The sequence below is a fragment of the Hypanus sabinus genome, chromosome 12 (genome assembly GCF_030144855.1).
Source record: "Hypanus sabinus isolate sHypSab1 chromosome 12, sHypSab1.hap1, whole genome shotgun sequence".
Lineage (NCBI taxonomy): Eukaryota > Metazoa > Chordata > Chondrichthyes > Myliobatiformes > Dasyatidae > Hypanus > Hypanus sabinus.
The window spans coordinates 6,723,457-6,748,810 of NC_082717.1; the positions used below are offsets into that span (position 1 = coordinate 6,723,457).

Sequence of the window (25,354 nt, forward strand, 5' to 3'; positions counted from 1 at the left end):
CTTTGCCTGCTTGTTAAGATTCCTGCAAGAGAGAGCTGGGTGGAGCTGATTGATGGACAGCTGGTGTCCAGCATATGGTGATAAAAAGCAGGTCCGCTGGGACACAGACAGACACACACGGACACTGAATAAGCTTTGTGCACCCTCGTGAAGATGGGGTTTTGGAGGACCGATTCTGGGAAATAGATCAGTAGCTCACAGTGTGAAAAGGTGCAACTGGTGGGAAACTATTTGTGTGTCCTCTCTTGCCTGGGTGATAGATCCACCACTGAAGAATGGTCGTATGTAGTACTGGTCATAGTCGGTGACCACAACAGGACATCGGGAGACAATGGCAACGGCATCATCTCTCTCTCTCTCTCTCTCTCTCTCTCTCTCTCTGTCTCTCTCTCTGTCTCTCTCTCTGTCTCTCTCTCTCTCTCTCTCTCTCTCTCTCTCTCTCTCTCTCCTCTCTCTCTCTCTCTCCTCCTCTTCTCTCTTGTCTCTCTCTCTCCAACATTACTCACACAACCTACCTCAACCTGACCTGAACTATAACTATCACCATTCTAAGACTCTATCCATTTACCCCTAGGTTTGAAAAAGCCTGGTTTTGGTTCCTATTTCCACACTTCTGTATATATATATATCGTATATATTATTGCTAACCTGTTTCATATATTTGCATTCTATAGTATTGGTAATTGCATAGTTTACTAATAACACTATCAGATACTAGGTAATATCAGAACTCAAAGTGTTTCCTATTTCTGCTAGTTCTTTACCTGGTCACGGGGTACATGAAAAAATTGGGGCCTTTGTCCAGGATATGAACAAATGTGTGCGGGGGCTTATTGAATTGATTGAGGTAAATTCGCTTAATTGATTTGGTTGTGTGGAAAAACAGCAGAAATAGACGTTGATAAATGTTTGGCGGAGCCAACCTCAGAGGCATTAGAGGATGCCCAGGAAGTTGGAGCTGTTGGGTATTGCAAAAAAGTTGAAACTTTCAAAGGTGAAGCCGACAATGAGGAGGTCAGAGATGCAAAGAGCCATAACTGAGTATTATGTATCCAAGGAGATGTTTCAAGTAAGGGAGCTGGAGTTGTTTCCTGAAAGTTAACCTAGCGGGTTTGAGGGCCTGTTAGAATGGAGGAATTAAGACTCGAGGCTGAGGAGAAGAAAAGAAAAGAGCACAGCAGCCATGAGTTTGAGTTATGTGTAATAAAGCTGGAGGGCAGAGAAGCAGAAAGACAAAGGAAGAAGCAGAAAGGCCAAGAGTAGGAAAAGGAAAGAGAGAGGGAGGAAAGGGAAAAAGAGAGGAGGAGGTTGAGATAGAAAGGATAAGAGTATTGCAGAAGAGGGATGAGTGATAGACCCCAGTCAGGGGATTCAAGGTTAGTCAGGAGGTTAAGTTGGTGCCCCCATTTGAGGAAACGGATGTCGATAGGTATTTTTTACATTTTGAGAAAGTCACTATGAATCAGAACTGGCCGAAGGGGAAGTGGGCTGTTTTGTTACAAAGTGTACTTAAGGGGTAAGACTCAGCAAGCTTATATCAGCATTGTCTGGCCAGAAGACGCAAGGGATTACAAGGAAGTAAAGGGGGCTATACTTAAGATGTATGAGTTGGTTCCAGAGGCATACAGTCAAAGGTTCTGAATTTCAGGAAGCCATGGGACCACATGTATCTGGAGTTTGCCCATGAGATGCAGATGTACTTTGATCACTGGTGTACTTCAAAAAGAGCAAGTGAGGATATTGACAAACTGAAAGAGTTGATGCTGATTGAGCAGTTTAAAAGTTGCGTGCCCTGAGGGTATGAGGATGTACTTCGATGAGAAAGTGGCAGAAACCGCATCTGCCAAGTTAGCAGACAAGTTATGCCCTTAACCCACAAGGTAAAGTTCTCCCTGAGCCAGAGCTACCAGAGGGTAGTAGGGATAATAGAGAAAGCCCTCCGGCTAAGTCAGAAGTAAGCCGGACTAGCGGAAAAAGGTAAGGAGGACGAGAGGCAGTCCAGGGGACAGTTCCCTAGTTTAATGTGTTTTAACTGTGAGAAGGCCAGTCACATAGTGTCTAGGTGTTTTTGCTCCAAGGAGAGATAAAGGAAAAGGAAAGGCGAAAACCTCAACTGCCTGCATTGAGCCAGTTAACAGACTGCTAAGGAAAGAGTGGGTCAGGACCGAGTTCAAGAAGGACACGAAAGATTTATTTCAAACAGGTTGGTATCTGTAAAGGAGGGGTCAACCCATTTCCAATAAGAATCTGAGAGATACTGGGGCTTGTCAGTCATTGATCCTAAGAAATGTGTTGGAATTCAGTGCTGAGACGAAGACAGGTGAAGTGAATGTGATAAAAGGTATTGGAAAAGGGACTGAGGCATAAAATATTTCCAAAATGTGACTTACTATCGGGACCAGTCACCCATAGGGTTGCAGGTCTGAACTACCAATAAACAATGTGAATGTCTTACTCGTAGCAGACGACTTGCAGGTGGGGATGTGTACTCAGCAGTGCAACTAATGAGCAAGCCTGTGACTGCTGAGGATCCGCCCAAAGATTCTGAAGTTTATCCCACCTGCGCAGTAACCAGAAGCATGTTGAAAAAGGCTGCTGATACAAATATTGATTTATCCGTGGACTTCCTTACCGTCCTGTATCAACAGGATTTAGAGGAGAGTAAGGCTGAGGAGAGTAAGGGGGGACGAGCAGATTTATCATTATCGAAGATGCAAAGATGCAGAAATTGTGGCTTTAAAGAGACTGCTCTCTCTGAGGAGGGAATTAAGATGAGCCAGTGGGATACTACATTAAAGGTGGAGTGTTAATGAGAAAGTGCAGACCGGCTAAAGTGCCCGCAAATGAGGATTGTGTCATTGCACTCCAGGTGGTGGCTCTGAAGGTTTATAGGGCTGCAATTTTGAATTTGGCCCACAAGATGCCTTTAGGTGGACATTTTGGAATAAAGAAAATGGTACATAGGATTATGAGGGGAATTTTATTGGCCTAACATGAGGACAGACTTTGTTAATTATTGTAGAGGGTTTCACATGTGCCAGGTGGTGGGGAAAGCCGAATCAGGCCATCTCAAGGGCACCCCCTTTGAATGATACCTGCTTTCAGTGAACCATTTCTCCTGAGTCATAGTGGAATGTGTAGGTCCCCCTTACCAAGGACTGCAGCTAGTTGTCAGTATGTGCTGAACATTATTTGTGCTGCCTCTAGGTTCCCAGAGGCTGGTGCCTCTTGAGAGCATAAAAGCAAATGTTGTGGTAAAGGCACTTTTCAAGTTTTTCACCATGGTAGGGTTACCTAAGGAGATTCAATCGGATTCAGCCGAGTAACTTCACATCCCACACATTCTAACAGATAGCTTCTGAGCAGGGAGTTAAACAAATTGTGTCCTCCGCCTACCGCCCGGAGCCTCAAGGGGCTTTGGAGCGGGGCTCCCTCCCTCTCTCTCTCTCTCCAACTTTACTCAAACAACTACCTCGATCTGAACTGAACTGAACTCTTCACCATCGTAAGACTCTATCCATTTACCACTAGGTTTGAAAGATCCTGGTTTTGGTTCATATTTCCACACTTCTGTATGTATATCTATATATTATTGCTAATCTGTTTCATATATTTGCATTCTATAGTACTGTATTGCATAGTTTCCTAATAAACACTATTAGTTACTAGTACTATCAGACCCCAAAGTGTTTCTCATTCTGCTGTGTTCTTTAACCTAGGGTACGTGACAATCTGAAACTTCTTCATTCTGGTGATGACTTTAAGTTTTAATGTATGCGCAATTCCCAACAGCGCATCCCTCCTCCCGCATCATCCATGCTTCAGGGATGGTTCCACAGAAACCTATCAATACTGACATCCATTGCTGCTGATTTTCCACTCAAGCAAATCAAAAGGGATTTTCTCCATATATATAGACCATTAATCACTTGATTAAGCCCCCCAAAATTTAAAATGGATCCGAACAATTTTAGAATGGCTCCAGACATTATGATCATATACCGGATGAGCCCCAATTTTGGTATGTAACACGTAACGGGGTAAAAGATCCAGCAGAAATGCAACACACCTGGAGTCTGGTTTTGCTACTAAAATACTATTTTATTAGTATCTACATAATATAGTATAAAAAACAGATAAATCAAACAGGTTACGCAGAGTCTATGCATAGAGAAGTGTGCGAAATATAAAACCCCCAAACATCTTCAAGTTTAAGTGATACATGATACAGTCTTGTGATAGTATAGGAATGAAGTCAGTTCAGTTCATTATATGAGTGTAGTAGGATTGAGGAGAGATAGAGAGACCATTTGTTATCCAAGTGTAAATGGGATTTCTTCCTTTTTCTTTCTTACTGTGTATATTAATCAAAATGGCTTCTTTATAAAAGTAGGAATGCTTCTTTGCTGTGAGAGAGTGCTGGAAGCTTGTTTGGGTTAAAATGTGTACTGATAATGAGAATTGTATTCTTTTGTAACCAATTGGGATTAATGTTATTCTTTCTTCTGAGTCTGTAAGCTATTGTTGGCGGGCTATTTGGGGAGATCAGCGCAAGGGGGTGAGACAGAGAGGACACAATGCCGTAAAACTATGTGAGGAACAGACCGCAAGTGGGATTCCGAGGGCCAGTAGGTACCCCGAGGAGAGGAGATGAAGATAGATGTGCTTGGTTGACCACTTCGGGTGTCCTGAGCTGCAAGTCGAGGAGTTTGGAGGGGATCGAGTGGTGGCCAGAAGACTTCAGTAATTGAGCTCCAATAGTTGTGCACGAAGTGGTTCGGACTTGTTATGCCTGCAGCCCCCCTCCTTTTTGAGAAGAGCAGGATCGCTATTGATTTGGGTCAGGAGACCCAGGAAATGAGAGAGAGACGGTTAGAATGCCTTGACCCCCCCCCCCCCCGGCGATATAAAGCTACGGGAAACAGCCATTGTCTCTTGAAGATGGGATTCTGTATTAAAATACTGTGCTATGTGGAAGCCCTCAGGCAAAGTGGGGCTGGTTGGTGGAGGGATTACATCATCCCAACCTGATTGACATCTGAGACCCTGTGAGTCAGGATAAAAGAGGGTCTGTGGGAACAGCCCCTCAGACGCACCAGAAGAAACGCTAGTGATCCCATAATAGCAAGAACCAGTGGGATGGCCACGTGCATCCTTTTCCATTTGCCACCGAATCGGTGGGCCCTTTACCACAGCAGAACAGTTTTTAGCTAACAACGGGGAAATCAACTCCCAACGACTCTTGAAGGATTGACATCATAAAGGAATGGGCAAGTTTTAATCTGTCTTTCTCTCCAACCAAAAAGCTACAGTTTGAAGGAAACTAAAGTGACTTTTATATTTCCATTGGACAATAAATTATCCCCTAGACAACGATAGAGCTATTTCTTATTGATTATTAATATACCCGCGTTTTTTAGCTTTAGTATTGATGACGGTATATTATCTGTATGTTTGCATTGATATTATTTTGTGTATTTTTTTCAATAAATACTGTTAAAAATAGTCCCATCAGACTTCAATGGACCTCTCTATCTTTGCTGGTAAGTGACCCAGTTACGGGGTACGTAACAGACTTTGATAAGTTTGTCACATTTTCTTTATTTTCTTTTTCCTTCATGTATACTGTATCATTATTAATTACTTAGTTATAGTAATCTTTATAAATTGTAATCATTTAATTGCATATGGTGTCCTGTCTGTTCTTTGGCAAGGCGGGAACATCACACAGCATCCACACAAGCTGATTACCCAGTTTGACGGAGCCGAAGGCTGTTCCCCGAGATGAGAACGAGCTGAGCGAGCCTGAGGCAATCCAGGGGGTTACACAAGTAAGCCGAATGCATAGATCTTACCAGTGTCCTCCAAAAACCTTTTAAAATCACCAACTGTGACCACACTAAGGGTACCATCTTCACACTATAAAGCTATCTACCCAGGCAAGGGTGAAACACACTGATAGCTTTCCACCAGTGACCACAGTTCCACACTGTGAGCAAAACTCACTCAAAGCTCATCCAGTGTCTGCTTCTTGGGTGTCTTCCATGTGTCTCGTGAGTCTACAAGAAAGCCAGCTGACCTTGTATGTATACCCAAACATGCTGAACACCAGCTGTCCATTATATAGCTCTGCCCTTCCATCACCATAGCAACTCACCAGCTGCTTGGTGCTCTCTTCCTCTCTGAATCAATGGTACACACTCCCTCTCTTTTTAAAGGCACAGTCCATAATGATTATCCCTTAGTATTTTGTCACAAACGGGACACCAGCAGAGCAGCAATGGCTGGAGGTTCTGCGAGAAATGAGAGAAGTGCAAGTTAGATATATACCAAATAAGAAGAAATTCTTGAATGGAAGAAGGACACTATCCTGGCTGACAAGTGAAGTCAGAGATGATGCTAGAGATATTGTAATGAGAGACAGAGATAGCAAAGGAACTTAGTGTGTACTTTGCATCAGTCTTCACAATGGAAGACATCAACAATGTACTAGACATTCAGGAGTGTCAGCAAAGTGAAGCATGTGCAGTGAAAATTACAACTGAGAAAGTGTTCAGGAAGCTTAATGGTCTGAGGGTAGATAAATCTCCTGGACCTGATAGAATGCAGCCTTGGGTTCTGAAGGAAGTAACTGAAGAAATTGCAGAGAGATTGACAATGACCTTTCAAGAATTGATAGACTGGCATTGTACTGGATAAGTGGAAAAAGCAATTGTTACTACACTATTTAAAAAGGGTTGGAAAGCAGAAAGGGAACTATAGACTTGTTGGCCCTGACATCAGTGTTTGGGAAGTTGTTGGAATCGATTGGTATTGATGAGATTATGGAATACCTGGAAGCATATGACAAGATAGGCCAAAGCCAGCATGATTTCCTGGAAGGAACATCCTGCCTGACTAGCCTACTGCAATTTTTTGAGGAAATTACAAGGAGAAAAGACAAAGGAAATGCAGTAGATTTGGTGTACTTGGATTTTCAGAAAACCTTTGACAAGGTGCCCCGCATGAAGCTGCTTAGGAAGATAAGAGGCCCATAGAATAACATTGGCTGAGAGTGGGAATAAAAGGATCCTATTCTGGCTGGCTACCAGTTACCAGTGGAGTTCCACAGGAGTTGGTGTTGGGACTGCTGCTTTTTATTAAGTATAACAAAGATTGGACTATGTGATTAATGGATCTGTGGCTAAGTTTGCCAATAATACAAAGATACATGGAGGAGCGGGTAGTGTAGAGGAAACAGAGAGCCTGCAGAGAGACTAAGATAGATTAGGAGAATGGGGTAAAGAAGTGGCAAATAAAATACAATTTTTGAAAGTGTATGGTCATGCCCTTTGGGTGAGAAGAAATAAATGAACAATTCAAAATGTGCAGGATACCCTAAATGTTGAGTCAGTGGTGAAGAAGACGAATGCAACATTGTAATTCATTTCGAGGGGAATAGAATATAAGAGCGGGGATGTGATGTTGAGGCTCTATAAAGCACTGCTGGGACAACATTAGGAGTATTGTGTGCAGTTTTGGACTCCTTATTTTAGAAAGGATATATTGACATTGGAGAGGGCTCAGAGATGATTCATGAGAATGATTCCAGGAATGAAAGGGTTACTGTATAAGGAAGGTCTGGCAGCTCTTGGGCTGAATTCCCTGGAGTTCTGGACAATGAGGGGTGATATCATAGATGTTATGTACAAGCAGCAATAGATCTCACATGGAGGTCTGGTTTTGATGTTAAAACCATTATCTTTATTAGTATCTACTCAAAATATTAAAGATTAAACAAAAATAAACAGAAGTTAAAAGTGTTATGCATGTATATGTGTGAATGTGTGTATATATAGCTCCCAAACTATCAGGCTTAGGGATAAATTCTTAAAGTCTTAGGATGGTAAAGTAGAAAAAGTCCAGTAATCCATGGGATAAGTGAGTGAGGGGAAATTTATGAATTCACATTAAAATGTAGAGAGGAGGCGATTATGAAAGATTCCACAGGTTTCACATTGGGTAAACAAAGTAATTGTCATTGAAGAACTTACCCGTCAAGTCATTCGGAAATCCACATCAAAATATCACCAGGTGACAGTCACAGGAATATCAAGTGGTTACCACAGAACACCCCAATTCCAATGATACCGCAGGATACTCCAACTAAATCCACACTTACAGATTATACGAAGTCACAGTCACACATCTATTGTGCACTGCGTGCCGATGATCTTCTGTGCATGGGGGAGTTCCACACCATTGCAGCGACAAGCTGAAATTCCAACAGTCTCTCTCTCTCTCTCTTTCTCTCCTGCTCCCTCCCTCTCGTCTCTCTCTTCTCTCTCTCTCTCTCTCTCTCTCTCTCTCTCTCCTCTCTCTCTCTCTCTCTCTCTCTCATCTCTCTCGTCTCTCTCTCTCTCTCTCTCTCTCTCTCTCTCTCTCTCTCTCTCTCCCTCTCCTCTATCTCTCTCCCTCTCTCCCTCTCTCCCTCTCCTCCCTCTCTCCCTCTCTCCCTCTCTCCCTCTCTCCCTCTCTCCCTCTCTCCCTCTCTCCCTCTCTCCCTCTCTCCCTCTCTCCCTCTCTCCCTCCCTCCCTCCCTCCCGCTCTCTCCCTCTCTCCCTCTCTCCATACTGACAGCATAGTCTGGCCTCATCCAAGTGTCTTTTAAAGTGACAGTCCACAGTAAACAATACCTGTGATCTCATAACACCTCCCCTTAAAAAGGGAACATTTTGATCTGAAAGAGCTAAGTTTTTAACTGCAGGGTACAAAATATGAAGCAATACAGTTATGGTTACCATATTAAGTATATGTAGTATGCTATAAACTAATATAACATATTGCAGAAGTGTATACAAATATCGGATTCTATTCCACTATTAAAAATACATTGCAAGCTAACATCTAGAAAGACAATCGGAAATTATATTGTCCTTGCCTTTAATATCAGTTATCATAAGATCATACTCCTGCAAAATCAGACTCCAGTTCATCAACCTTCTATTTTTGTTTTTCACCTTACTCAAGAACCACTAGTGGATTATGATCTGTATAAACCACAAGTGGTTTCTGAGCTGTGCAAACATAAACATCAAAATGCTGCAAACCTAAAATAAATGATAATATTTCCTTCTCAATGGTGGAATAATTTCTTTGATGGTCATCGAATTTCTTTGAAAAATAAGCCACTGGATGGTCAGCATCATCATAATCATCCCTTCATAATAACGCTGCTCCTGCAGCTTCATCACTAGTATTCACAGCAAAAGAGAATGGCTTTGCAAAGTCAGGTGCCTTGTGCACAGGTTGATGATGTAAGATGGCTTTGAATTTATCAACTACCTCCTGACAAGGCCCCGTCCAAACAAACTTTTCACCCTTCTTCAGGAGGTTAGTCAATGGGAGAGCAACATCAACAAAGTTCTTACAGAACTTACGATAATATCCGACCATTCCCAAGAATACCCTAAGGGCTTTTTTACTGGTTGGAATGGGAACCTCAGAAATTGCCCAAATTTCTGCCTGAGCAGGGACATGCCTTGGCCTACATGACTAAACTGTAAACTGTAAACATAAGTAAACTGTAAGGAAAGCCTGTCAAATGCTTTTCTACTGCAGAGACATGGGCTTCCCACATGTCATTTCCTGTGACCAAATCATCAATATCGGCATCTGTGTTTTTCTAACCGTTGAATTACAGAATTTCTCATTCTCTGGAATGTTCCTGAAGCAGTTTTCATTCCAAATGGCAGAACATTGTAGTCATACAACCCAGAAGGCATTACAAATGCAGAAATTTCTCTACCCATATCCATTAAAGGAACACACCAATACTCTTTCAACAGATCGATCTTTGTTAGAAACTTTGCTTTTTCAACCTTGTCTACACAAACATCCACTCTAGGGATTGGGTAAGCATCTGTTTTTGTTATGGCATTCACCTTTCAATAATCAGTGCAAAACCTGATACTACCATCTGGATTAGGTACCATAACAGAAGGTGAAATCCAATCTGAAGTAGAATGCCTAATACCATTTTCCAACATATACTCAAATTCTTGTTCAGCAGCTTTACACTTATCAACATTCATGCGATATGGGTGTTGTTTTATGGGTCTGGCATTATCAACATCTACATCATATGATGCCCCTGTTCTTTTTGGGTGATCAGGGAACAAATCCCTAAATTTCAGAAACAGCTACTTCATTTGCTGCCACTGCTGTTGCTGTAAGTGAGCCAATTAAGACTCTAAGATAGTCAGATTTCACAGTCTGGCAGGAACAATGTTTATTTTAAATCAGGATTCAGATGGATCAGCTAGTACATTCCCAGCGAGGTCAGATTCATTGTTATTGACAACACCGGTCACAGCTGCTGTTTGTTTTTCATAATACAGTTTTATCATGTTTATATAACAGAGCTGTGTTTGTCTTCATCTGTCTGGTATTTTGACTACATAATCCACATCATAGATTCTAGACACAATCTCATATAGGACCATGAAATTTTGCTTGTAAAGGGTTGGTACGTGTGGGATACAACACCAGCACTTTATCTCCCACCTGGAATTACCTAATTCAAGCTTCCTTATTGTACCAAGATTTCATTCTGTCCTGAGAATCTTTTAAGTTTTCCCTTGCTGAGCAACAAGTGTGCAATCTGCCCTTGAATTTCAAAACATAGTGTAGCAAATTAACATGCAGGTCACTATTAATCCACTGTTTCTTCAATAATTCCAAAGGTCCTTGGACCTGGAGTCCAAACACAAGTTCAAAAGGGCTAAAGCCTAGGGAATCGTGCACCTACTGCTTTACTGCAAACACAAGCAAGTATACTCCCTCATCTCAATCCTTCTGATTTTCAATATAGAATGTCTTAATCATGGGTTTGAGGGTAGAATGAAATCTTTCTAAGGCCCCTTGTGATTCTGAATGGTACACAGACAGCATAATTTGTTTGGCTCCCAGCTCAGAAACTACCTGTTGAAATAATCCTGACACAAAATTACTTTCTTGATCAGACTGATTTTGTATAGGCAAGCCAAATAAAGTGAAAAACTTTATGAGAGCCTTTGACACAGTTTTATCTCTGATATTCCTGAGAGGTATTGCTTCTGGAAACCTAGATGCGGTACACATGATAGTTAGCAAATACTGATGGCCAGCTTTAGTCTTTGGCAATGGGCCAACACAATCCACAATAACTTTAGAAAAGGGTTCCTTGAATGCAGGGATAGGCTGCAGTGGCGCCACTGGTGTGATTGATTAGGTTTACCCACAACCTGACAAGTGTGACAAGTCTGGCAAAATGTCACAACATCTTTCCTCAAACCAGGCCAAAAGAATTATTTCAAAACCTTGTTCACAGTATTATTCACACCTAGATGGCCACCCAAAGGCATACTAAGGACCAAAGTTAAAATCTCATTCCTATTGACTTTAGGAACTACAACCTGTGAACAATTGCCCATTCCTCACTTGCAGGAATGTCAGGTGATCTCCACTTGCTCATTAAAACTCCATTCTGGACATAATGTTCTACTGGCATGGGCACTTTCTCAATCTCATCACCTGGGAGTGTTTTTCCTCTCAAGGCTGCAAGCTCAGGGTCTCTGCTCTGTTCTGCTATAAACTCCTTCCTGGACAAAGACAAATCTTTACAGTCAGCCCTACCACAAGGATCCTGCTCAAACAGTGAAGGCAGGAACATCCCTGACAAATCAACAAAACTTAAATCCTGGACTGGGCTATCATGGGTAGCAGAACAATGCTGCACAGAACCATGCAAGCTTCTTGGCTATAGCTTGAGTTACTGCACATGATGGATACATGTTAGAATCCATCTTTGGGTAATCAGTGTTTGGCTTCGTCATCAGCTGCACTACTGGGACAACTTAGCCACCTGCTAGGTCATTCCTAACAAGAAAAAAATACTTTCCACTGGTAAACTGGGTCATAGTCCTATCTTAACAGGTCCCAAAACTAACCCTGGCTCTAAAATTACCTTGTGCAGAGGCACAGAAACAATGTTGTCCCCAATGCCTTTAATAAGATTTACCTTACCAGTGGCAGTCTCATCACTAAACTTTAATACACTGTCTAACAAGAGTGACTGAGAAGCCCCAGTATCTCGAAGAATTTTCATTGGTACCAGGGTTCACCCTTCATTTACTGAAACAAATCCCTCTGACATGAAAGTACTAAATTATTTTCTAATCAGATCAGATGTCTCAGCCTTTAACTGAGCTTCATCAAAATGCGCTGAACCCTGTGGGTTCACAGGTGTTTCAAAGCATTGGAATTACCTCCATTTCCTTCTTCTTCAGGAGGGAGCAATTAACCGTAACATCACCAGGTTTCATACAATAGTAACAAGTAAGACCAGAATGTTTCTCCTTTAATTGCTTCTCTTCATACTTACCTTTGTCATTGGTCCCAGATTTAATTTCTGGTTTACCTTGACTAGGCATGCTGTAATTCTGGAAGGTCTTACTCGGGATAAACTTAACCATGTGGGTTAAAGCAAACTCATCTGCTAATCTAGTAGACCCTTGCAAAGTGGCAGCATCCTTTTCATCTAAATATGCTTTTATATCATTATGGATGCACCTTTTAAACACTTCAATTAAAATTAACTCTTTCAGTTTTTTGAAATTATCATCCACATTGTCAGATATGCACCATCACTCAAAACACACAAACTTCTCATAAGCAAATTCCACATGAGTCTGGTTCACGGTTTTCCTCAAATTTCTGAACCTTTGCCTGTAGGCTTCTGGAACCAGCTCATAGGCTTTAAGCACAGCCTACTTCATGATTTTATAATGAGCTGCAGCTTCAACTGATAGGGCAGAATAAGCCTGCTGAGCCTTACTCTTAATTACACCCTGTAATAGAAGAGGCCAACTAAATTTTGGCCATTGTAGGTTGTTATCAACCTTCTCAAAGTGCTGAAAATATTTACCAACCTCAGCTTCATTAAATGGAGGGACCAATTTAACTTCCCAAATAGCAACAAACTTATCACCAGAGTCAAACACTAAACACTCTTGCTACAATTTCTCCATCTTCTCTATCTCAAACCTCATTTGTCTTTCTGCTTCCACCCCCTGTCTTGCTGCTTCCTCCCTCTGTTTGGCTGCTTCTTCAGCTGCAAGCTGCCTCTGTTTTTGTCATAACTCAATCTCAAGCTGTTTTCCTCTTAACTCAGCCTCGAGCTGTTGCTCTCTTTGCTTTTCCTCAGCCTCTATTTCTAGTTTTTCCAACTAGCACTGGAGCTCAAAATCACTGGGTTTACTTTCAGGAAACAGCTCTAACAACTTGGTGTCAAACTTCCCCAAAGAAATATAGTGCTCAGCTATTTTCTGTTGAATCTCTACCTTTTCCATAGATGAGTTTATCAAAACAAGTCACAGATTTTTAGCAAAAGCCACCAAGTCGTCCTTTTTGACCTTATCTAATGCTGCAGGGGTTGACCATGCCAGAAATACATCAATCTCTATTGCTGCTGGTTTCCACACACAAGTCAATCAAAAAGGAAGCAACCAATGAGATCGATAATCAATCAATCAATAAACTACAATTTTATTCATGTTGTGGACGAGCCCCCAACTTTGTTACATACCAGCAGCAATAGATCACACATGAAGTCTGGTTTTGATGTTAAAACCATTACATTTATTAGTATCTACTCAAAATATAAAATATTAATCAAAAATAAACAGGTTAACAGTGTTATGCATGTATATGTGTATACACACACACACACACAAACACATAAATATATATATATATATATATAGCTCCTAAACTATCAAGCTTAGGAACAACTCTTAAAATCTTAGGATGGTAAAGTAGAAAAGGTCCAGTGATCCACAGGATAAGTGAGTGAGGGAAGATTTGTGAATTCATGCTAAAATGTAGAGAGGAGGTGATTATGAAGGATTCCACAGGTTGCACATTGGGTTAACGAAGTAATTGTCATTGAAGATCTTATCCGTCAAGTCGTTCCAAAATCCAAGTCGAAATATCACCAGGTGACAGTCACAGGAATATCATCTTTAAGTGGTTACCACATAACACCCAGATTCCAGGTAAGGGCCAATAAAAGTGATACCACAGGATACTCCACAAATCCACACATATGGATAATATGAGGTGACTGTCACACATCTGTTGTGCACTGTGTGCCAATGATCAACCCAATCTTTTTGGCATGGGAGAGTTCCACACCATAGCAGTGACAAGCTGAAGTTCCAACAGCCTTTCTCTCTCTCTCTCTCTCACAATGAGAGTCTCAGCAGTCCGTTGCAGCTTGTCATACTGACAGCATAGTCCCCCCTTAGCCAATCGTCTCTTAAAGTCACAGTCCACAGTATACGAAACCTGTTGTCTCATAACATAGAAACATTCCAAATGTGAAAAGGCCTGAACAGATTAGATATGGCAAAGTTATTTCCCATGGTAGGGGAGTTGAGGACAAGAGGGCATGACTTCAGTATTGAAGAAAGACCACTTAGAATGATCCTTTTGTAGCGGAGGGAGATGTTCAGGCCCTTGGATGTGAATAAATCTCCTACGTTACTGTTGTTGGCATGCTTTGGTTGTGTAAATGAATCTGTAAAATGTTTGTATATCAAAACTCTGATACCATGTGTACTCCCTGACCCTGACTTCACTGAGCTCACATAGAACTTGGCTCGCAAGCCGGCTCGGTTAACAGCCACTGAACTCAGTGGTGAGAAGGCCACCATTCTTAAACAATATGCATCTAGGGTCAGTAGGGTTTGGGTCCAACCAAACAGGAACCTTGTGATGTTTTGATGAACAGAACGTTGATTTGAGCAAACACTGTGTAAATACTGCCCACACACAACTATCCATCTGCCAGAAATAACAGATCATACACCACATACAATTATGAAGAAAATGCATTTACTAATTTCAGCTTTATCAAACAGTGTTGAAGAGGAGACAAAAAAGGATAAAAAGGGCTCATTTCAACTAAACCACTCTAACTGTGCACATGCATTGGAGATCATGTTGTCCAAAGTTTGGATATGACCAGCAGAACTTCCCATCTTGGACTCTTTCATCTCGCAAAGCTCTCCTTGAAATCGCCTTTTCCCGTTGGATCGAATCCTATGGCTTTCTTTCCTGATATTCTCTCTGAGTCTCCCACCAAAAAGGTTAGGAACCCCACCAGTGTCCGCCACAAATTTCTCTTTGCCCTGCTGTCTCTAGAGCCTTCTCTCAGTTCTGTCATCCTGTTCAGCCGACACAACATTCCTAAATTGCCCCTTGCCTTTAGCTGAAACCCAACTTAACACAGACAGTGCTGTGTATCCTTTTCAATTGACTGTGAGAGGTGGGTTTTAATCAGGGTCTGAAATCACTCGAAATTGCTATGGGAGAGTAAATAAGTGGTAGAATAATTGAACAGGTAAAGATCCCTTTAAACCAATGAATGTGTAACCAAGTACAACTCCAATGTCACATTTAAATTTACTGATGTTGGCCAAATCAAAGGTGATGATAAATTGTCACACAGGAGGAAGACTGAAAATCTGGTTGAATGGTGCATTGATAACAAGCTCTCACTCAATATCAGCCAAAACCAAAGCACTGACTACAGGAGGAAGTCAGAGGTCCATGAGTCAGTCCTCAAGAGGAGATCGGAGAAGGCCAGTAACTTTAAATTCAAAGCAGTGTATGGTAACATATACAAACTTTGATAATAAATTACTTCAAACTTGGAATCAGGGAGACATTTGGTGGGAACGTGGGGAGATTCAAAAATGAGATTACATCAGGATGAATGTAACTGGGTGGTCGATGGTGACCTGGACTCTTTGAATTTGTTCCTCTTCTAGTTCACTCCAGATGTGTGAATGAAATGCCAGAAACAGGAGCAGAGTTAGAAAGCTTGCTTCACATCAGTTGCCTGTAGTACCACAGTCCGATACACACAGTTACTATGGTCATTGCCATTAGCACCACTGACTGACATCTGAACTATTCAATAGCCTTCTGCCGACCACTGAGAGATTCCAGCATCTCAACAGTGGAAGCCTCCAGTTGCAGCACCTTCCCATCCAGCAGGTTGGGCAGCTTTAATAAGTGGGCAATGATGTCATTGAGAACAATGACCAGTGCATCCACATTACAGAATTTCTTACTGCGAAACTTCAACACCTCCACTTTACCAAGCAGTTCATTGAGAGCAAATGTCCCATGTTTCAGCAGGTAATCTAATGCAAAGCTCTTGTTCAGCAGCTCGTGTAGGCTGTTGAGTTGATCCTCCACACTTTTTATTCTTTTTTCTGTCCAGTCAATCTCGTCCATTGTCTGCTTGATGCGGGAGATACAGGATTCCAGATCCCTTGAACACTTTGAAATGTACTCCTCTTCTCTTTGCACTTGTCTCCTGATTGATCGACAATTCTCCTCTGCATCCGCTCTACCGATTTCACAAGCAATGACAGTTATAGCTCCTGAGGAAAGAAATGTAGAGAGATGAATATGTAGAGTACATAGGTGAAGACAGAAATCCCCAGGACCTGACTAGGTGCCTCCTGGACCATGTGTGAAGCTAGTGCAGAAATTGCAGGGGCCTTGGAGAGGTAATTACAACATCCTTTACCATGGGTAACATGCTGGAGAAAAAGAGGATAGTTAATATTGCTCTGTTGTTCGAAAAAGGCTCCGAGAACACACCTGGAAGCTATATGTGGTTGAACCTGTGGACAGAAGGGGGGAAATAATTGGATGATATTTGAATGGACAGGATATATAAGTGATTTATCCAGACAGGGTCTGATTGGGGAGAGTCCGAAGGCACAGGACAGATATGTCCCACAGAGGAGGTAGTTCGAAAGCAGCAGGATTAGGCAACCGTGGCTGACGAGAGAAGATAAGGACTGCAGCAAAGCCAAGGAAAGGACATATAATGTAGCATAAGTGAGAGGGAAGTTGGATGATTGTGACGTTTTAAAACTTTTAGAGAAAGCCTCTTAAAAAGCCAAAGGGAAAAGATGAAATATGAGAGCAAACCAGCCAATAATATAAAGCAGGATACCAAAGGTTTTTCAGGTATATAAAGAGTAAAAGGGGATGAGATTTGATATTGGACCATTGGTAAATGCTGTTGAGATGGTAATTGGGCAGAGAGAAATTATGGACACTCTTAAGAAGTACTTTGAAACAGTCTTCACTATGGAAGGCACTAGCAGTGTGCCAGAGGTCCTTGAGTGTCAGGGAGCAGGAGTTAATGCCATTGGTTTTACAAAGGAAGAATTGCAAGGCAAACTGAAAGGTCTTAAAGTGGAGAAGTCACCTGGAACAGATGGAAAACATAGCAGAATCCTGAGAGAGGTTACTGCAGAGATAGCAGATGCGTTGGTTATGATCCTTGAAGAATCACTTGATACTGCCATGTTCCTGGAGGACTGGAAAATTGTGAATGTCACATCACTATTTAAGAAGGCAAAAGGAAGGAAATTAGAGACCAGCTGGCCTAACTTCAGTGGTCAGGAAAGTGTTGGTCCATTATTAAGCATGAAATTTTGAGGTATTTGGAGACTAATGATAAAATAATTTTGAACAATTTATTTCTTCGGTATTCACTAAGGAGAAGATATTGAATTGTGTAAGGTAACAGAAACAAGTTAAGAAGTTATGGAAACTATGACGATTAAAGAGGATTTTAAGGAATATAAAAGTGGATAAATCTCCAAATCCTGACAGGATAGTCCCTAGGACCTTGAGGGAACTTAGAATAGAAATAGTAGGGGCTCTGACAGAAATATTTCAAATGTCATTAGACACAGGGATGGTGCCAGAGGATTGGCGTATTGCTCATGTTGTTCCATTGCTTAAAAAGGATTCTCAGAGTAAACCCAGCAATTATAGGCCTGTAGGTTTGACGTAGTGGTGGGCAAATTAATGGAAAGTATTCTTAGAGATGGTATGTATAATTATCTGGATATAGACAGGGTCTGATTAGGAACAGTCAACATGGATTTGTGCGTGGATGGTCATGTTTGACAAACCCGATTGAATTTTTTGAAGAGGTTCTAGGAAAGTTGACAAGGGTAAAGCAGTGGATGTTGTCTATATCGACTTCAGTAAGACCTTTGACGAGGTTCCACATGGATGGTTAGTTAGAAATGTTCAATCGTTAGGTATTAATATTGAAGTAGTAAAATGCATTCAACAGTGGCTGGATGGGAGATGCTAGAGAGTAGTGGTGGATAACTGTCAGGTTCGGAGGCCGATGATTAGTGGTGTGCCTCAGGGATCTGTACTGGGTCCAATGTTGTTTGTCATATACATTAATGATCTGGATGATAGGGTGATAAATTGGATTAGTGAGTATGCAGATGATACTAAGATAGGTGGCATTGTGGAAAATGAAGTAGGTTTTCAAAGCTTGTAGAGAGATTTAGGCTAGTTATATAAGTGAGCTGAACGATGGCAGATGAAGTTTAATGCTGATAGTTGTCAGGTACTACATTTTGGTAGGAATAATCAAAATAGGAATCCATGGTAAATGGTAGGGCATTGAAGAATGCAGTAGAACAGAGTGATCTAGGAATGATGGTGCACAGTTCCCTGAAGGTGGAATCTCATGTGGATAGGGTGGTGAAGAAAGCTTTTCATATGCTGGCCTTTATAAATCACAGCATTGACTATAGAAGTTGTGATATAATGTTAAGATTATACAAAGCATTGGTAAGGCTGAATTTGGAGTATTGTGTACAGTTCTGGTCACTGAATTATAGGAAAGATGTCAACAAAATAGAGAGAGTACAAAGAAGATTGACTAGAATGTTACCTGGGTTTCAGCACCTAAGTTACAGAGAAAGGTTGAACAAGTTAGCTCTTTATTCTTTGGAGCATAGAAGATTGAGAGGGGACTTGATAGAGGTATTTAAAATTATGAGGGGGATTGATAGAGTTGACATAGATAGGCTTTTTCCATTGAGAGTAGGGGAGATTCAAACAAGAGGACATGAGTTGAGAGTTAGGGGGCAAAAGTTTAGGGGTAACACAAGAGGGAATTTCTTTACCCAGAGAGTGGTAGCTGTGTGGAACAAGCTTCCAGTAGAAGTGGAAGAGGCAGGTTCGGTATTGTCGTTTAAAGGAAAATTGCATAGGTATATGGACAGGAAAGGAATGGAAGGTTATGGGCTGAGTGCAGGTCAGTGGGACTAGGTAAGCGTAAGCATTCGGCATGGACTAGAAGCGCCGAGATGGCCTGTTTCTGTGCTGTAATTGTTATATGGTTATATGGTTAAGTCGAAGTCAGCATGGTTTCTGTCCAGTGAAATCTTGCCTGAGAAATCACTTAGAGTCCTTTGAGGAAGTAACAAGCAGAGTGGGCAAAGGAGAGGCAGTGGATGTCATTTACTTAGATTTACAGAAGGTTTTTGATAAGGTGCCACACTTGAGGCATCTTAACAAGATAAAATCCCATAGCATTACAGGAAAGATACTGACATGGATAGAGGAATGGCTGAGAGGCAGGAGGCTGCAAGTTGGAATAAATCGGGCCTTTTCTGATTCCTCAGGGGTTAGTATTGTGACCGCTAATTTTCGCATTTTCGTCAGTTATTTGGATAATGGTATTAACAGGTTTGTAGCCAATTTTGCAGATGATACAAGGACAGGTGGAGGGGAAGGTCATGCTGAGGAAACAATGTGATTGCAACAGGTCTTAGACAAACTGGAAGAATGATCAAAAAATTTGCAGTTGGAATGCAGTGTTGGAAAATGTATAATAATGCATTTTGGTAAAAGGAACAATAGTGCGTACTGTAAATAGGTAAAATGTTTCAACATCATAGCAGCAGAGGGACTTCGGAGTCCTTGTACAGGACTCCCAGCAGATTAATTTACAGTTTGAGTCTGTAGTAGAGAAGGCAAATAGAATGTTGGCACTTACGAGGGTGATTGATAAGTTCGTGGCCTAAGGTAGAGGGAGTCCATTTTAGAAAACCCTAGCACATTTATTTTTCAACATAGTCCCCTCTTACATTTACACACTTAGTCCAGTGGCCGTGAAGCCTACGGATCCCTTCTTTGTAGAAGTCGGCGTCTTGGAAGTCTGGAAGTAGGGGTGATTGATAGGTACACAAAGCTCTCGTTACATGCACATTCAGTTCAACTCTTTGAGTGATTATGCAGAAAGTTTGAAGTTAATAACTCCTCTCCTTCCACCTTAGACCACGAACTTATCAGTCTCACCGTCTCACACTTGTAAGTAAGTATTGGCAGTTTTCTTTTCACTTTGGACACAATGAATAAATGCCCTGTTCAACAGTAAACACGAGGAAATCTGCAGATGCTGGAAATTCAAACAACACACAAAAAATGCTGGTGGAACATAGCAGGCCAGGCAGCATCTATAAGGAGAAGCACTGTCGACGTTTCCGTCTGAAACCCTTCGTCAGGACTAACTGAAGGGAAAGACAGCAAGAGATTTGAAAGAAATGGAGGAAGGGGGAAATGCGAAATGATAGGAGAAAACTGGAGGGGGTGGGATGAAGCTAAGAGCTAGAAAGGTGATTCTCGAACTTCCGTTAATGCCCCTCCTCCCCTTCTTACCCCATCCCTGACATATTTAGTTGTTTGTTCTTTTTTTTCTCTCTCTCTGCCCATCACTCTGCCTGTTCTCCATCTCCCTCTGGTGCACCCCCTTCTCCCTTTCTTTCTCCCGAGGCCTCCCGTCCAATGATCCTTTCCCTTCTCCAGCTCTGTATCACTTTCGCCAATCACCTTTATGAACTGAAATTGCTTGTCTAGTGTTCTAAAGTAGACACAATGATGCTCCAGGTAATCTGCTAAATCTGAGATCATTCTCCGATAAGCCGTGTATTGTGTGCATTGGCAGGTTTACAGAAGTATCTTGTGAGACTCAGGATATGGGTCACCTGGTTTAACCGCTTTGAACCCGTTAGAGTTGAAGAGAATGAAGAGACATAAAATACCAGATGTCATGTGGAGAAGGGCAATAAATGGACGCTGGCTTAGATCAGAGACAATTAGCAGGTGCTAAAGGTCAGCCAGATGCTCCATAGACAATAACACTGAAATACAACATTTGAACTGGTAAGTAACAAATATAAAAGCAGATGCTTTGGATGCATTGGCAGCAATAACTCTCTACAGACACAACATTGCAGATGTAGAGAACCCCAGCGACACGTGGAGATTTGGACCAGGACCATGAGGAGTACATGACCCACAAAGACTCCTTGTTACTGGAATTACCTTTTCTATTCTTTGACAGCCCACGGGGGGGGGGGGGGGGGGGTGTCAGGAAAACTGAGTGAGAGTGAACACAGGAATGTGGTTGTGCAAATTCATGTGTTCTTCTATTGAGACAATAAAGGTACTTGTTGGTAATCACTGATTCTCTCTGTACCTCCCTGATTATTATTACAAAGAGGTAAATCATTGTAACAGGTCTTAACCCATGATCTAACAGCTGAATGGCCAGTCAGGTGCTGAACTCTCCTATTGTCTCTGTTGTTAAATGTTTGACTGATCTGTACTGCTCACTCAGTGTTCTGCAAACAGTGCCAGACACTCTCTCTGGAACTAACCAACATTTTCTAACCTTATTACGAGCAGACACTCACCTGCGATTGTGCCAATAATGGGAATAAATAAAAGCCCAATGCCAATGTTCCGTCCAGTTTCCATCGACCTCTCAGTTTCCTCTTGTTTCTCCAATGCTTGTTCTGCATCTCTCAGTGACTCTCTCGAACGACGCAAGCGATTTTCATATTCTTCCTTCTCCTTTCTAATGTTCGGTAACTGGGCTTGTAAATGGCTCAGCTGTTGTTTCTTCTCTTTCATTGCTTCTTGCAATCGGCCTTTCTCTTCCGTTAACTTCTCACAGTCTGACTGAACCTTTCTGAGGTAGCCAGAAGCTGTGTCATATGTTCCCTGTGCTCCGCTGTGCGCTTCCTGGACCAGCATCTGGATGTTGGCAATATCCATCTCAGTCAAGCTCCCGTTCCTGATTCTGCTCAGCAAAGTGGCCAGTGACTTCACAGCTTCAATCTCTCTCGAAAGATATTTTTCAATCCTATGGGCATCTCCTTCCTTACTGAAAAGCTGTACAACTGCCATGGTCCCTTTAGAAACACAGAGGTCAGATATAATCCAGTGACAATGTCACATGCTCCATGGGCCTCAAGTTATAAAACATGGAAACAGGCTCTTTGGCACAATAGGTTCCTGTTATCCCATGTGCCTCATTCATGCCAGTCCCATTTGATAGAATTTGGCCCATAACCTTCTAAACATTTCCAAATCATGTACTTCTCCAATGTTTTTTTGTTTTGTACCTACCTCAGCCACTTCCTCTGGCAGCTCGTTCCACTTTGTGTCAAAAAATAGCCTCTCAACTTCCTATTAGATCCTTTCCCCTCACTTGAGTGCATTCACCTGATACATGCCTCTCAGCATTTCACCTGATCCATGCCCCTCAGCATTTCTACACCTCTATAAGATCAAAAAGTTAAAGTCCTATCCTGTCCAAGCTCTCCTTATAATTCAGTCCCTCAAGTTGTGGCAACATCATTGTAAATCTTTTCTGCAATCTTTCCAGTTTCATCATTTCTTTCCTGTTTCAGGTTGACCAAAGTGGAATGCAATACTCTAAATGCATCCTCAACAGCCTCCTGAAAAACCGCTACAGATCTTCTATCGTTTATATTCAATTTTGTGTCTTATGAAGGCCATACACCAGAAGTCTTCTTCACTACACTGTCTGCCTATAACTGAACTTCAGTCTACTTGTACACCAAGGTCCCTTTGTTTTACAGCTCTCCACAGGGACCTGACATTCACAGTAAATGTATCACCTTGATTTGAGTGAGTGGGCCAGTGAAGAAGTAGAGATTTGAGGCTTTGACTTGAGAGGTTTCGACAAGAAGAGGCGGAGGATGAGCTTCACTCCAAGTGAGGCCGGGTAAGTTCCTTTCAAAGGTGAAAGTTTCAAAAGTTGAGGCAAGTATTGGGTAGGTCATGGCAGCTGAGATAGGCCTCGTGGTTTGTTCATCCTGCAGCATGTGGGAAATCAGGGATACTTCCAGTGTCGCTGACGACTATGTGTGCAGGAAGTGTGTCCAACTGCAGCTTCTGGCAGACCACATTCAACGTCTGGAGCTGCGATTGGATTCATACTGGAGCATCCGTGATGCTGAGAAAGTCGTGAATAGCATGTTCAGTGAGTTGGCCACACTGCAGGTAAAGGCTACACGGGCAGAAAAAGAAGGGGTGGCCACTAGACAGCGTAGCAGTAGGCAGGTAATGCAGGAGTCCCCTGAGGTCATCTCCCTCCTAAACAGATATACTGTTTTGGATACTGTTGGGGGAGATGTCTCATCGGGGAAGGCAGCAGCAGCCGAGTTCATGGCACCATGGGTGGCTCTGCAGCACAGGAGGGAAGGAAAAGGAGTGGGAGAGCTATAGTGATAGGGGATTTAATTGTAAGGGGAATAGATAGGTGTTTCTGCAGCCACAAAAAAGACTCCAGGATGGTATGTTGCCTCCCTGCAAGGGTCAAGGATGACTCTGAGTGGCTGCAGGACATTCTGGAATGGGAGGGTGAACAGCCAGCCGGCCTGGTGCACATAGGTACCAACGATATAGGTAAAAAATGGGATGAGGTCCTACAGGGTGAATTTAGGGAGTTAGGAGATAAACTAAAAAGTAGGACCACAAAGGTAATCATCTCTGGATTACTACCAGTGCCATGTGCTAGTCAGAGTAGAAATAGGAGGATATTTCAGATGAATATGTGGCTTGAAAAATGGTGCAAGTGGGAGGGATTCAAATTTCTGGGGCATTGGAACCAGTTCTGGGGGAGGTGGGACTGCTATAAACAGGACGGTCTGCACCTGAGCTGGACTGGAAACAATGTCCTGGGGGAGCGTTTGCTACTGCTGTTCAGGAGGATTTAAACTAATGTTGCAGGGGGATGGGAACAAGTGCAGAGAGACAGAGGGGTGTAAAATGAGGGTAGAACCTAAAAGTAGTAAGGTGAAAAGTAAAAGTGGCAGGCAGGTTAATCCAGGGCAAAAAGCAAAAAGAGCCACTTTTCAACATAATTGTATAAGGGCTAAGAGTGTTGTAAAAACAAGCCTGAAGGCTTTGTGTGTCAATGCGAGGAGCATTTGTCACAAGGTGGATGAATTGAATGTGCAGATAGCAATTAATGAATATGATATAGTTGGGATCACAGAGACATGGCTCCAGGGTGACCAAGGATGGGAGCTCAACATCCAGGAATATTCAATATTCAGGAGGCATAGACAGGAAAGGAAAGGAGGTGGGGTAGCATTGCTGATTAGAGAGGAGATTAACACAATAGAAAGGAAGGACGCTAGCCTGGAGGATGTGGAATCGATATGGGTAGAGCTGCATAACACTAAGGGGCAGAATACGCTGGTGGGAGTTGTGTACAGGCCACCTGACAGTAGTAGTGAGGTTGGGGATGGCATTAAACAGGAAATTAGAAATGCATGCAATGAAGGAACAGTAGTTATAATAGGTGATTTCAATCTACATATAGATTGGGTGAACCAAATTGGTAAGGGTGCTGAGGAAGAGGATTTCTTGGAATGCATGCCGGATGGTTTTCTGAACCAACACATCGAGGAACCAACTAGAGAGCAGGCCATTCTAGATTGGGTATTGAGCAATGAGGAAGGGTTAGTTAGCAATATTGTCGTGCGAGGCCCCTTGGATAAGAGTGACCATAATATGGTGGAATTATTCATTAAGATGGAGAGTGACATAGTTAATTCAGAAACAAAGGTTCTGAACTCAAAGAAGGGTAACTTTGAAGGTATGAGACATGAATTACCTAAGATAGACTGGCAAATGATACTTAAAGGGTTGACAGTGGATATACAATGACAAGCATTTAAAGATCATATGGATGAACTACAACAATTGTTCATCCCAGTTTGGCAAAAGAATGAACCAGGGAAGGTAGTGCACCTATGGCTGACAAGGGAAATTAGGGATAATATCAAGTCCAAAGAAGAAACATATAAATTAGCAAAAAAAAAGCAGCACACCTGAGGACTGGGAGAAATTCAGAGACCAGCAGAGGAGGACAAAGGTCTTAATTAGGAAAGGGAAAAAAGATTATGAGGAAAGCTGGCAGAGAACATAAAAACTGACTGTAAAAGCTTTTATAGATACATGAAAAGAAAAAGATTGTTCAAGACAAATGTAGGTCCTTTACAGTCAGAAACAGGTGAATTGATCATAGGGAACAAAGACATGGCAGACCAATTGAATAACTACTTTGGTTCTGTCTTCACTAAGGAGGACATAAATAATCTTC

The 25,354-nt window shown here is 42.0% G+C and overlaps 1 protein-coding gene across 4 annotated transcripts in view; it reads right to left on the reverse strand.

Annotated features, from left to right (window-relative positions):
• LOC132402596 (uncharacterized) overlaps positions 1–25,354 on the reverse strand; it is a 258,408-nt gene that overhangs the window by 181,766 nt on the left and 51,288 nt on the right. The window contains exon 3 of one of the 4 annotated variants that reach the window (XR_009514971.1): positions 13,726–16,475. The exons of the other annotated variants lie outside the window; for them this stretch is intronic. The gene's annotated coding sequence lies outside the window, so the exon portion shown is untranslated. Of the gene's footprint in view, positions 1–13,725; positions 16,476–25,354 lie in introns of those variants that run through there. 4 annotated transcript variants of the gene reach the window in all.